Below are 15,860 nucleotides of genomic sequence, written 5' to 3'. Positions count from 1 at the left end.
TTTTGCATCATTACTCCAGTCACATGATCCTTCAGAAACCATTCTAATATTCTGATTTGCTGCACAAATAACATTAATTAATACGTTGAAAACAGCTGAGTAGATTTTTTTTTCTTTGATGAATAGAAAGTTTAGAAGAACAGCATTTATCTTTGTATCATTTTAAATGTCTTTGTCATCACTTTTGATCAATTTAAAGTATTATTGCTAAATTAAATTATCAATTTTATTAAGCTTTTGAATGGTATAGTGTATAATGTTACAAAAGCTTTTTATTTCAGATAAATGCTGAATCCTGAAAAAAAAAAAAAAAAAAAAAAAAAAAGTACTCAACGGGTTTAAATATTGATAATATTAATAAATGAAAAAAGACTGGAGTAATGATGCTGAAAATTTAGCTTTGATCACAGGAATAAAATTACATTTTAAAATAGATTTAAATAGAAAGCTTAGTTTTTAAAATAGTAAAAATATTTAACAATATATCTGTTTTGCCGTATTTTGGATCAAACAAATGCAGGATTAGAGAGCAAAAGAATTCTTTAAAAAAAATACATTACAAATCCTACTGTTCAAAAACTTTCTTTTGGGCAAAGAAGTTGACCGACAGATTTGCAAAATCATCACTTGCATTTCTAACAATGTATATTGCAACTTTTTATCATCAACTATGACGTCATTTGACGTCATCAAAGGATACATTAAATTGATTGAACATGACAATGAAAACATAGAAGTCTGAAAAAAAAATTATTAAAAAAAATTGAGCAGTACAATTGTTTTCTACGGAGCCCCTTAAGGGACATGGTGGTGAAAAAAATCAGAGTGAGTGAAAAAAAATTCAGGATGGGAGGAAAAATATTTTTCAGATTTTTTTGCGTTCTCTCTCTTTTTGCGTTCTCTCGCAAAACTTTTGCGTTCCCTCGCAAAACTTTTGCGTTCTCTCGCAAAACCAGTTGAGTTCAGACAAACACTATCTGTTAACTTTATAGCTTGTAGTGGTTCCTACATTGCACGTTCGCAATTGAGCGACTCATAGAGTTTGATTCTGAACTTGGACTCAAGTAGGCTATTATATAAATACATCAAGGCACGATTTTGGGACATTCTAAAATGTAAACCACTGTAGGACCAAGTTCAGTACACACCAGAATAGCTCAGTATATAAACGTAACCCGCTAAATTGCACGTTAAGCGTATCCCCAATAGAAAGGAAACTTAACGGAATAATAGAGTATAAAAGGCCGAACTCGGTATACAGTTTGTTATACATTTTAAATGTAGGAAAGCAGGTAAGCCCCGAATATGAACAGAAAGCTCTAAATTGCATGTTAAGCCTTTTCCTCCCATAAAGAAAACGCGGCTTTATGACGTTGATAAAAAAAGACCAAATATGGAATTATTAAAAATGTATCCAATGTACCTTAGCTTAATATAAGAAGACAATGATATAAAAAGCCAACATTTTATGTTTTATTAAAAATAGACAATTAATGAAGTAATCCATTGGTTCTCAAACGTTCCAGTAGGTGGCGGCATGTCACTGTCTTAATGAGCAAGGCGTCCCGTCATTCATTCATTCATTCAATAACTAAGCAAATGGTTGTAGTTATGAATGGGTGATTAATCACGGACTCTCCGAATGGTTCAAAGCTGCAGATTAATTCAGAAACGAAACACCGCTGTTGCTTGGAGACACGCCAGTTCTGTTGCGGATTTCGTTGGAACTATTATTATTTCGTTAAATATAACAAACATCATGTGTTTAAAATGTAGGCTACATTTAAAATATCACTTAATATTACCCTTTTTGTTGAACTGCTATATAAAATAAATGTTGCATTTGCAGTCGTTTGAATATGGCATTCTCCTATTTTAAACATGAAAAACAATAACTCGCACAGGGTATTTTTCTGTATGGAAGACAGTTTTTATATTATATATATATATATATATATATATATATATATATATATATATATATATATATATATATATATATATATATATATATATATATATATATATATATATATATACACAGTTTTTATATATCAGCTATTTGATCGCGCCGGCGCCTCGCAGCCTGTTCATTATTAAAATAATACACAGAATCACCCAAACAGATACAAAGTTACACTAGTCAGTTTAAATAGTCTGTATTAGTCTGTGTCGTACAGCGTGAGGACCGGTCCAATCCACTGCGGCACATTTTTGTTCACTTTGATTTTTTCATGTCGATATTGGAACGTACAAAGCCCGGTTAATTTAATGGTTTAGCTGCAAATACATTGCGAATATGAAAACATTTGGATTTGTGCTGAAGGAGAGCCATACGTGAGCCCATACTTTCAGTTTCGCTTTAAATTATTATTTTTTAGTTTATTTATAGCTATAAGCTTATACCTATTATTATATACTGCATTATATTATATTTATTCGTTAAAAATGAATAAGTTATAGTTTTTTGGTCTGTTCTGAATACGGTTAAATTTAAAGGATTTGCTGTGGAGTGCGGCGAACTAAAATAGCCTAGGCTATGTGTGTTTATAATGTTGGTATTATAACACGCTGTAGGCCTGCTGGTAGTATTATTTCTGAATAAAATTGGACTAATAGGCTACGTGACTTGTTTGTTTTATTTTTCCTTTCAAAAACGTATTATTTTTTTTTAAACAAGCAGCAAACAAATTAACCATGGTTACTATACTTAAACCATTGTAACTACAAATACCGTCTTAATTCGTCCATTAGCTTCCATTAAGCGTTTTCTGTATCCTAAAGGTTTTCTGTGGGGAGAAAAGACATTAGCAAGTTGCATTTATGACTGCTTTATTGAGAGTAATGCTAAGGGTATTAATATTAAAATTTTTATTAGTATGAATAGCATTTATTAATACCGAATTGGGCCTCCGCTGTCACTGTTTTAGTACATTAATCCACATTAAGCGTTTTAGGATTTTCCCAAATCGTGCCTTAAACTATAAGCAATTAAATGACTGTATTTCTATAGTTCAAGTTCAGTATAAAACTTATCTGAACCGCTCCGTTGTGAACATACTGAGCTGAGTAAACAGGAAGTGTTTGTCCGAACCCAACCGGTTTTGCGAGAGAACGCAAATGTTTTGCGAGAGAACGCAAAAGTTTTGCGAGGGAACGCAAAAAACTTTGCGAGAGAACGCAAAAGTTTTGCGAGGGAACGCAAAGTTTTGCGAGAGAACGCAAAAGTTTTGCGAGGGAACGCAAAAAACTTTGCGAGGGAACGCAAAAGTTTTGCGAGGGAACGCAAAGTTTTGCGAGAGAACGCAAAAGTTTTGCGAGGGAACGCAAATGTTTTGCGAGAGAACGCAAAAAAATCTGAAAAATATTTTTCCTCCCACCCTGAATTTTTTTTCACTCACTCTGATTTTTTTTCACCACCATGTCCCTTAAGGGGCTCCGTAGTTTTCCACTTTTATAATAAATTTTTCTTGAGAACCACATCAAAATTTTAGAATGATTTCTGAAGGATGAAAGACTGGAGAATTGGAAAATTCAGATTTGTATCACAGGAATACATTACATTTTAAAATATATTAAAATAGAAAACAGATATTTTAAATTGTAATAATATTACGCAATATTACTGTTTTTCTGATTGACTATTTTACTGTATTTTTACTGTAAAATAGTCTTGTTGAGTGTAAGAGACTTCTTTATACATGTTAGGATATGAAAATATAATTTTGCGCATTTAAATGCATCAAGAGTTCAAAATTACGAGCTACAACCCATTTTCAGTGTCCATATTGAACACAGTTAAAAAGTATTGCATCTAGACTTTACAGTGGACTCAAACCTCTTTTTAGTTGTGATATATCTCAGTCTACATTACATTAGTGATACATCTGTCCACAAAAATGTTGAAAATTATGCAAATGTGAATATAATGCATAACTGGCATTCGTTGTGTTCCTAAATGCATTTTAAACACATGCAGAGATTTGGAGTTTGCTGTGAACTGATATGCCAACAACACTAGATCACAAGCTGACTGAGTGAGAAAAGTGTGCACTTTGCTTTGAAACACTCAGTGCTACCAACCATTTATTTATTAAATTAAATTGCGGCCTTTTGCAATTTATTAAAGGCAGTAAGCTGTATTCTGCTTTCGATTTTAGTTCATCTTGACAGATGCTTTGCCAAAACAATGGCACAAAACAACAGCAGAGACCTTTTATGTTGTTATGAGATGTGTGAAAATACTTTCGGTTCATTATGAAACTGTGGCAAAACAGATTAGACCATGGCGGGCCACCAAAGCCAAAGTAATTAATGTGAAACACTGTGAATGTAATGAAAAATTTCAGTTTCTGTAACGAATCTGATGCAAACCAGTAACTCATATATTTGCAAATCCTGATTATTTGATTGAAAACCATCAGCTCATAAGAGAACAAACAACAGCCCGACAAACTGCAATCCCGGATTTAGAATTTAAATTAGACATATCATGAAAATCTGACTTTTTCTGTATTTAAGTGCTACAATCAGGTTCCTGGTGCATCTACCAACCCAAAAAAATGTGAAAAAGAACAACCCAGTAAATTTTATTTTGCCAAGTCAAGCATATGAAAAAAAATGAGCCGCTCAGATTTCGCTCCCCCTGGTGGCATGGGTAAGAGGATCTTATTATAATATTACTGCCCCTTAATCTGCACGTTTTTTTTTGTTTGTTTGTTTGTTTTTCGCAAGCAACAACTGCTGCCACATAGATCTAACATAAATGTGCAAGTTCTTTCCCAGCTGTTTACCTTCACAGACATAAACGACTGGTTTTGTAACTCATGTATGTTTTTAACATAAACTTGCATTAGACAGTTTAAGTGCAATAAGATGTGAAAGAACTCAGAAAACAGTTTAATGATAAAAATAATCAGTTATTTTGCATAACACTATTAAATAAATAAATACATTTTACCTTAAGTTTAAGAGTTAGAAATAACCAAAAAAAGATTGCATAACAAGTTGATACATATAATAATAATAATAATAATAATAAACACTTATTTTGCATTCTAATAAAATAAATAATATACAATTGAAACTTAACAGTTAGGCATAACTAAAAGAGACTACATAGCTTTGTTTTCATAACACGCGTTTTTAACAAACTTGTGTGCATTTGACAGTTTAAGTGCAATAAGACATGAAAGAGAACTCAGAAAACCATATATCAGAAGTTTAAACTAATATGGTTTAAAAACGCATGATTTCAACAAGATAGACATGATAATCAAAACCAAACAGATGTATTTTTATCTGAGGTAGCAACTCAATTCTGGAAAAGTGGGCAGGAAGCAGCAGCTCATTTGCATTTAAAGAGCCATGCACGAAAACAGCGTGTTTCTGCTTCCACTCAAAATGGGCGTTTTCAAAATTATATAATACATAATTTGTGGGGTATTTTGAACTGAAACTTCACAGACACATTCTGGGGACACCTGAGACTTACATCTTGTAAAAAGGAGCATAATAGGTCTGAAAAGTTGATGCAGGAAGCAATGTTTTACATTTTTTAAATCAAAAAAACATTTGTTGCTGGATGCCATATTTAGGTTTTAAAGTAGCCATTGCTTACCAAAACCTTACATGAAACACAAGTAATATATTTTCATTTGAAAATATGAGTAGACTTTTCATAAGACAATGTATAACATTCATTATAGACTTCAATTTTAAGAGAGCATATTTCCTGATTAACAAAATTACCTAACAAAATAGTTGTTCTCATGATGAAAACTGCAATTTTAAGTTCATTATTAACCCAAGCACCTCAGGGCATGATATCTGCGGTTTCCATTCAGCAGAAAGAAACTGCAAAACACACTTTTCTTGAGTAATCAGCTTGATGACACTGGTCTAAATAACAAGTACAACAAACTATAAACTATTTTCTTTAGTGGTTAAAACAACACCACATTACAGGGGCTTTTGTTGCCCACAGTAAACACCAACCAAGGCACTCCATCTAAACTAAAAACTAGCACATACAGTCTACACTGGTTGTTGTTGTTGTTTTTTTTCCCCCAGTATTATTCATGGATCTTTCATGCCAATGTAAGATACAAGTCTTCCTCAATCATGACTTCTTAGGAAAGCAACAGAACACATATGACTTGCAGATATGTGCTTGTCCTCTGTTGTTATTTCACTGCATTGAAAACAAAAGGGCTGAATTACTGTGAAATGCACCGCGCTGACAGAAGCTTTCACCAGCGCAAGTTGAGGAAGCTCTCGCACAGCCACTCTTAAAAGCCCACCGATCACGCAATAGCCACGTTTCAGAAATCCTAAAGATCAAACCTGCAGTCAAAGTGATGATAATCAAGCTGAACTGCTAAAGGCCTCTCAATTGCATCTTAGCATTAGGCTATGACTCACAGTGGCTTAAAATCTGCCTCGAACACACACAAATCAAACAAACCACTTTGTGTCGGATCAGAGAAACCATATCAAAGCTGAAACGGGTATCTTTAATCACTCTTGGGTGACTCCATACAAGCGGACCGTTCTCCTAGCCGCGGCATTAGATGTCCAGGTACATTCATCACTGGTGCTTACTGCAAACTTGTGGCATTTAATTGTAGGGCAAGACCTCATTTCGCTGGTTTTGTTTTGCTGCATTTCACTGCATTCCTTAAAGATTCAGAAAAAATGAGCAGAAGACGTAAAAACACTGTTGGGACACACAAGAAACTTAAATGATTCAGTTTGGCAGGCAAAAGCATCATTAAATTCAAGCTAACGCTATCACTTGTCTGACTACAAATGAAAAAACTGGGAGCAATGCAAAAGCACATGATGCAATAAGAAAGACTAAATCACAAGTTATAAACAAATGTGAGAAGATGAATGAAAGAGAACTCGGAAATAAATGTTTGGCTAAGCAAAGTGCAAGCCAAGACACATGCCTGTACTTATTATTATGATGGACGACAAACAATGGCGAATGATCAACTCATAATGCAGGACAACAACGCCATTACAGTACTGTGCAACACCAAATTTGGAAGCATAATAATTCAAATAAAAAAAAATAACAACAATAACAAAATAATAAAGTTATACTGCATAATAATATAAAATAAACAAACAATATATAATATATTTTTTGCTTAGGTTTTACAGTTAGAAAAATCTAAAAGGTTGCATGACAAGATTGGATAATAATAATAATAATAACAATGATAATAAAAAGCATAATAACAATAACAACAACTAATAATAATTATAATAATAATAATAAACGTATGCATGCATGCATATATAATTATTATTATAATTATTATGCTGCTTGCATAATAATATTAAATAAACAAATAATATAATACTTTTTAGCTTAAGTTCAAACCCTAGAAATAAAGATTGCATAAGTTTGGATACATAAAAATAATAAAAGCATTATTTTGCATAATAATAAAATAAATATATAACACTTTTTAAGCTTAAGAGTTAGGCATATGTACACATTATATATATATATAGAGAGAGAGAGAAAGATAGTTAGGCATAACTAAAAAAAAAAAAAAAAAACTACACAGAATATAATATAATTATATAATATAATATAATATAATATAATATAATATAATATAATATAATATAATATAATATAATATAATATAATATAATATAATATAACATAATATAATATAATATAATAATAATAAACCATTATTTTGCATTAATATTAAATAAATAACTTTGCCCTTTACAACTTTGCCTAACTTTTCCTATAAAGAAAACAATATCAGTCACTCAAAAATATGGAGGTCTGAAGCTGCAGCATTTGGAACAAACTGGACTTATTACTGTGCTGCACTATAACTATGAATGATGCACAACCATGTTAAATGCTGGAAAGGTGTGTGTTGTGCTTGTGGTCAAACATCTGTGCAGTACGAGGGCGACCTTTGAGCATTGGTACCGTCCTGCTGGGGGTTCTGAGACGTCATCTGACGCGGATCACAGATTCAGACATTGTCATATGCGGGATGCCATTTCCCCCTCTTCACTAATGGTTGATCCCTTTTGTGTAAGAAGTTACGAAACGGGTTACAAAATGCATGCTGGCCGTGCCCCGGCCCTTCTATGCGCAGCTGATGCGATTGGTGTACTTTCTTAAGGCCTTGTTCTTGTTCTAAAAGGAATTATGCAACCGTGGTTTCAGCATACAAACTTATTCAGCATGAGTAATCGCTGCAAACCTGCAGGTTCTGCGCCGCCCAGATTTCGTGACGAGGAGATGGGGCGGCAATGATGTGCCCTCTGGGAAGCTTTCAGGATGTCCCAGCCACGTTAGCCTCGGTTTCATCACCAGGCCCATGACAAAAACCCTGCATCCCGCTCCTCCGTTTCCATTGGCCATGCTGCTGCCCAATTAGTCAACCTAAAGAAGCACCCAACCCCCTCCCCTCCGCCTCTGACCGAAGGGCCAATACTTCCAGTCCAATAAATCTACTCTTAAAACTTTACTCACCAGCTTTAACACAACTTTGAGTCACACTTTCCAAATATTAACACGGAACAAAGTAAAAGAGTAGAGAAAAAGCAAGAAACCTCAACTGTGAAGCTGAATTTAACAGCAAAGCTGGGGACCATCAAACAGAATACTGCAGCAAAGACCTGTTCGGTCATTTAAAGGCTTTGTTGTTCAGCCAAAATCAACCCAAAAAGAAACCAAAATGGTCTTACTATAAAAGAAAGTGAAACAGCATTAAGTTGTATTAAATATAAATATTAGGAATTGGAATTTTGGTACTTTATTTTGAATAGCAGAACAGCAGCGCCATTGTAAAAATAAAAATCTGCTATTTATTAATTAAGAAAATAAATAAATGATAATAAATGGTTTTTAAACTTTCAAAGACAGATATTTTAAATGTCTATACATTTTTTAAAAATGTTAAAAGTGTTGGTTGTGTTATAATAATAAAAAAAAAAATGCCCAACTGCTTTTCTTTCTCCTTCTGTCCAACTAGTTAAAAAATCCTCCATATTAACCAGTTGAAATATCCTCATTTATTTGTGGTATTAATTATGCAGATATTATGAACACATGGCTTAAGACTGGGGTAGAGTAAGGATATGAACAGAGCTGCGGCTTTCATACTGCGACACACAATAGCTCCTTTGTGTTCATTATTTATGTGCATAACGCCATACAGTAACTTCATGTATTTGCTGCTGCTGATGCTCATTATTCAGTCTTCCCTCTGGACTAACTAGTAAGCAGTGCTGGTAGTTTCCACCTAACTAACTGTTCAAGATGTACAACAAGAACAGGGCAGAATACAGGCTACTTGCACATAGGGCTGGGCGACATAAAAACGAATAATATATTTGTGATGAATAAGCAACATCATGAATTTTGCAGGGATTTAAATGTGCATTTTAGTCAACCTAGTTTACTAAAGACTAGTTCACAACTCTTTGCTCCTTCCTTGTCTAGTGACTTGCGACTGAGTTTTACTTAACATTGAAATTGGTATTTTACTTTCTATGAATCATTTCACACTGTAATTTTAATTAATTTTGAAATTTGTAAAAAAAAAAAAAAAAAAAAAAAAAAAAAAAGTTATACATACAGAGACATCTCATTACACATTTTCAATTTACTTGGCAAAAAAAAAAAAAAAAAAAAAGTAATTTGCAATTTGCACATAAAATTTTTAATTCAATTTAAAAAAAATATTTATTTATATTTTATACTAGGATTTGTAAGATTTGTAATTATTTTTTACTTTTTCTATTTAATCATTTTTACTTCTTTCATTAAACATTTTCAGTTTATTTGGCGAAAATACTATTTTAAAAAATATTTATTTATATTCAATTTATATTTTATATTTTAAGTTTAGTTGAATGGTGCTTCATTGATGTAAAACTAGGAATTACCAAAAATAAATAAATTAAAAAAACAAAACAGAAACAAAGTGAGCAACATGCAACATGAAGATCAAATTTTTTTTAGTTCAAGATTTTTACTAAGTTTTACTTTGAATTAATAATTTTTACTTCTTTCATTAAACATTTTCAAATTTTTTAATCATTTTTATTTATTTATTAAGGTGAGCAAAATGAAGATCCAAAATAAAATAAAATAATAAAATAAAATTCAGTTAATTTTATCAGTGGTTCAGATAATCAAACTACAACAGCCGTGTCACTTCCTGCATATTTATTTAGCCCAATGAACAAACTAAAGTCAATTGACTCGAGATGGAATTCAATCTGACACTTGTGCCTCAACAAAGTGCCACAGAGAAGAACAAACACACAGCTAAGCCTAACCTTCAACTCTAAATTTGACATCAAATGAGACACCCAATACTCAATGGCACTTTTTGTGTGCCCTATGGCTACACTCGTCTCTGCCTAACCAATACAGATCGCGACACAGGAATCTCTCCACGTCACAGTAAACGAGCCGGTCGAAAACGTATTAACTGATGCACTGCTCATGTAGACAATGGCATGACCCTAAAACAAGCTGCTAACAAGGATGCCGTGACAGCATGAGATGGTTTACACACTACTTAAACAACCGGGGTGGCTGACAGGCCAAACATAAGCAAGCACCTCGCTGACTTTGGGTGGCAAGGACATCGTCAGAGAAAGGTTTAGTGTTAAACACTTAAACTGCATGTGCTGAATTCAGTTTAAGATCCAAACAAGAACAGCTAGTCAAATACCAATGCTCTCGAACTTCATTTCCACATAATCTGTTCATAATGTCCATCCATGTCTGATTAGCGCAGCCAAGTCATTATTAGGAGACAAATGTGAGCTGTGAGTCTTCAGGGTATCTCTGACTAAAGAGATGTAAGCAGTATGAGATTGGCTATCTCTGAGTGAATCATGCACTTATGCTCCGTAGAGGACAGCAGCCCATCATCAGGTCATCTTTACGGCTACTCTGAGGTTGGATGGTTAAGCTGCTTTGATGGCTGCTCATTCCCCACAATATTCAAACTATATTATGACACCACACTGAGCTTGCATTAAAGTGAAAGTACACCCAAAACTAAAAATTGTGCCATTTACTCACATTCAACAGGGCTCTATGCTTACTTTTTTTTACTAAAAAAAAAAAATTAGGAGCACAGTCAAAATTTCAGGAGCACCTTTTAATCAATAATCAAAAATTAGCCTTCCCATTACGAGGTGATATTTGACTCCTCAAAGTGGTTTACAAGAGAATTTTGTTTTTTTTCATCTTTGCAATGGCATTTTTCTAACTTTATTAAAAGTATGTAATCTTTTATGTCAATTTTTTAAATTATATTTTATTTCTAATTAAAACAACAGAATAAGAACAAGTAAAATAAGAATGAGTTACCAATCAAATGAAATCACTATTAACAAAATTAATTTGTACTACAGAGGTGGCACAGAAGAACACAAAAGTGGCTTGTAGGTGTATTTTCATGTTTAATGACTCTCAGAGGTGGCATGAGCGCAATCAAATTCATGTTAAGATTAATGTTTTAAATATAACATTTTGCATAAGGAAATATTAAATGATTTAGATAAAGATACTTTAAAAATGAAACTAAAACTGCCAGTAGGTGGCGGCAAGTCACTGATTTATTTACTGAATCATTCATTCATTTGATTCGTTCGAATGGCTGATTCATTCAGGAATAAAGCAAGTGACTGGAATGAATGGGAAACTGAATCATTGACTCACTAGATTTGTTTAAAAACGCACATTCATTCATAAAACACAGATGAGCAGCGGCTCAGTTGTGACTTTTTTTTAAACTATTTTTGATGATAAAATAGAGCAAAATTAGTCAATAGTATTATAGTCAGACCATGTATATCACTTAATACTAACTTCTTGTTTATTTAACTCTTGTATTAAACCAATATCTCACATACAAACTCCCTTAAAAATGATTAAAAGCTGTCACTCATCTTAGTTCATCACAATCTCACAAAGTTCCACTATAATCAACGAAGCTCTCTACACTGCACAATGAATCTCCTATTTACACTCTCTCTACACTATGCTTATGAAAGGGTTCATGAGATATGTCTGTGATACATTACTCAACGTTGCAAAAACACATAGAAACCTTTGAAGCTCTACTTAGCGCAAACACAAATATGCTGATCGGGTCACTTGCACATGGTGCTCCTTAATATTTTTTTTTCATAGTCGCACTGTAGAGCCCTGCTCAAGTTGTTCCAAACCTGTATGAGTTTCTTTCCTTTGTTGAACACGAAAGAACATATTTTGAAGAATTTTGGAAACAAAAGAGCTGATGGTATCCATTGAGTTCCATAGTTTTTTTTTTCCATGCTACCGTCAACTCTTTGGTTAAAAATGCACTTCAAAATATCTTTAATATTCAGATGAAAGAAACTCATACAGTTTTGGAACAACTTGAGGCTAAGTATATGGCACAATTTTTATTTTGTCAGTTACTCATCCTTGTGCCGTTCCCAACCTGTATAACCTTCGTTCATCTTCAGAACACAAATTAAGATATTTTTGATGAAAACCAAGAGCTTTCTGACCTGCATAGACAGCAACAAATGACATTCAAGGCCTAGAAAGGTAGTAAGGACATTGTTAAAACAGACCATGTGACATCAGTGGTTCAACCGTAATTTTATGAAGCTACAAGAATAATTTTGTGCACAAAGAAATCAAAATAACAACTTTATTAAAAGAAATTTAGCAATGTCCTTACTAGCTTTTTAGACATTTTAGTTGTGTCACTGTCTATGCAGGATCAGCAAGCTCTCAGATTTCATCAGAAATTCTTTTAACCAAAACTTTTGGGGTCAACTGCACCCCCTGTGTGTACGTTACAACTGCAACTTACAAGCTGCTAAATATTTTTGCGTTCCACCATTAAACTTTGTTGAATCACAAATACACAAATAAACTATTGATAGAAGCCAACCAGGAGTAATGGTTGGAATAAAATAGCAAAAATGATCGAACTGCATCAATAAGTTCTTGTTTTACTTGACAGACTTTAACCCTATAGATATATATGATAATGTTGACATTTACACTGGTTTACATTTTAGGAGAAGAACATTATGTGAATCAATTATTTTGCTGGCACCTCTAGCAACACAAATCTGACCTAAACACAGCACCTCTACATACATCACTCTATGTTGTGAATGTCAAATAAAATCAATCATAATAAATAAATGCTATTTCTTATATTTTTAAGTATTTATTATTCTTTATTAAACTGCCAATATATTTACATATAAAAATTGTTATTCATAATTTTGTAATATTGGATTTAATTTTTTTGCATTTGTATCAATATTTGTATTTCAATTTAGTTACATGAGGCTAAAGTAGTTAAAAATCAAGGATAAACTAAAATTCACTGCATTTCAGAACACAGCTTCTACTCATGAATGTGAAGGCTGAAAGCAATCATAATATTATGCAACTATGCATCACTTTACACAGAGCTTATGACCTACTAAATAGGTTCTGCCTTGAGAACAAATTGTACAACCAAAAAAAAGGTTTTTTTTTTTTTTTTTTTTTACACATCTAACTAGTACTTACTAATCCTCTAATGTGGATTTAACGTTCTGATTTACGTTCTGACCAACTAGGACTTAGTCAACTTAAACTAATCTACGTTTTTATGTAACCAAATAAAAAAATCTGAAAGAAAAAGAAAATTGATGGCTAGTGTAAAACCTTTATGCCCTGATGCACTATTGATAGATATGAGATATATGGGCTTTAAAAAATGAATGCTGTCTTTGGTGACTCACTTGGCACCCTTATTGAAAAGAGACATGACCAAAATGGGAAGGAAAAAAAAAAAAAAAGTTAAGGATGGGCAAGTGCATAAAACAGGCAAAATGTTACGGAAGAGAAGGCAAAGCATCCATGTGATCGGCTGATCAGGCAGTAAAACAGAACAATGCACACCTATGATAACAGGTGCGCTGTCTGCCGGAATGCAGTGAAATGGTAAAAATGGACAGACTACTTACAAAGTCAACAAATCACCCACTCAGAAATCATAACTTGTGATGACATCCAAATGAACCTGAAATGAGTTAAAACACAAAAAGATCTGTGTATGAGCTGGTTTTCACACGCTAAAGCTGCACCTGCTGTCACCTTCGATATACACTTGCGATGTTTACTGAGAACATGACTAATGGTCTAAAAAGTCAAGTGTTAATAATAACAGCCAAACAACACTACGTGATAATAAGCTACAAAGTATTTCTGTTATTTTTTTATAATATAATATACTTAATATTGTATTTTTTATAGTTATAATTTAGGCAAAAAAAAAATATCGTTTAAAAAGTGTTCACAAATATGATAAAATAATCTAATAAAAAAAAAACTATTATAAATGTCGGTGAAATATTATATTTAATATTAAAATATTTGAACATTAATTAATGTTTAGTAATAATATTTTATATAATGCTTTTCAAGGTAATCAAACATAGGTATGATGTAAATAAATCTTCTAGACTACAATAAATAAATAAATCAAACAATTCAAATCTATGCCTTTGACAGCAACTTTAACTTGCAATTTCAAAAAATGGCACAGAGCAGCATCGACGTTTTGATGACTAATGAACTGAAAAGAAACTGACTGTTAGTAATAACAGCCAAAAAACATTATGTGATCATAAGAAACACAATACATTTGTATATATTTGTATCACTTTGTTATTGTAGCTTTTACATCGTTTAATAAACAACACACAGCAGCTTTGACGTTTTTATAACTCATTTGTTTCAAAGGGGAAAAAGTCAAACAATGACCGGGTAGATGATGACAGAATTATCGTAATATGCATGATATGCATAAGGTGGTCTTGACTGACCAAATTTAGACATGAGAATGAATGGGTGATTTCATCCACTGCGCTTCACACGAACACTTTTCACGACAGAAATACTTGGAAGTTGCATTCAAAATGCACTTGACTGAAATCATCGCGTCGGACCCGTTTTTATCCCAAGCAAGCCATTTCATCACAGTTATTCCACACAACCTGCTTATATTAAAAACGCGGTTGTTTCTCCTATATCTATCCGCCGTGCGCGTTTCCATTGTGGACTATGGGACTGCATTATGACACGCTTCCGATGCATCGCGTTCATTATTACAGTTTCACACTACATGCGCCTTCCCGTCCAGCGCTAAACACCATAATAACGTTACGCACCTACCAGCAGCGGGGGCGGGTTAACATCTACTATGTAGCAGTTCTGCTTCAAAATAACCAGACGAACAACTTGCGTCAGGCTCCGAGGAGCTTTCGCATAAAAACCCCGTTTGCGTTACATAAACACAGCGGGAACATGCGCAAAATATCCCGCGTCTAAAAATAACACAAGAGTGGATATACGGCAATACTCACGGGTGTGAACTGTGAACGCGGCGATAGGCAGCTCAATACAGATTCAAAAGACCCCCGTCCGCCATTGGAATAAAGTTGAGAGCCCACCTCTAATCTCGATGATGTTCCCGGGAACGGAGTGGATCTGTTTGATCACACGAGCGGCCTAGAATACTCTCGCGGGGTCGCCCGTCGGTAGCGCGCAACGTGGTTAAAGAAACACGCGATGATTGGCTGAAGCTGCGCAGGGACCGCCCATAATCTGTCTGTCGCGGCAGGAGGCTGAACCCAAGCGACGAATCTGATTGGCGGAGGACACCAAAGCGAAACAGATTGGCTGTAAACACAACGGATGATTACATTTGTAAGATAAAATGCAAATTTGTTGTGTTTAATTAATTATATCTGTAAACGACAGAGTGATGATGATCAGTTGGCTTGGT

The 15,860-nt window shown here is 33.6% G+C and overlaps 1 protein-coding gene across 4 annotated transcripts in view; it reads right to left on the bottom strand.

Moving 5' to 3' along the window:
* adarb1b (adenosine deaminase RNA specific B1b) overlaps positions 1–15,617 on the bottom strand; it is a 202,830-nt gene extending 187,213 nt beyond the window's left edge. For 2 of the 4 annotated variants that reach the window (XM_051119038.1, XM_051119042.1), the window contains exon 1: positions 15,439–15,617. The gene's annotated coding sequence lies outside the window, so the exon portion shown is untranslated. Of the gene's footprint in view, positions 1–14,037; positions 14,094–15,247; positions 15,344–15,438 lie in introns of those variants that run through there. The other 2 variants (XM_051119039.1, XM_051119041.1) reach the window with 2 other exon arrangements.
* Between the last annotated feature and the right edge of the window lie 243 nt (positions 15,618–15,860).

This window comes from Labeo rohita, chromosome 9 (assembly GCF_022985175.1).
Source record: "Labeo rohita strain BAU-BD-2019 chromosome 9, IGBB_LRoh.1.0, whole genome shotgun sequence".
NCBI classification, from domain to species: Eukaryota; Metazoa; Chordata; class Actinopteri; order Cypriniformes; family Cyprinidae; genus Labeo; species Labeo rohita.
This window is presented reverse-complemented; position numbering and strand designations above follow the sequence as displayed.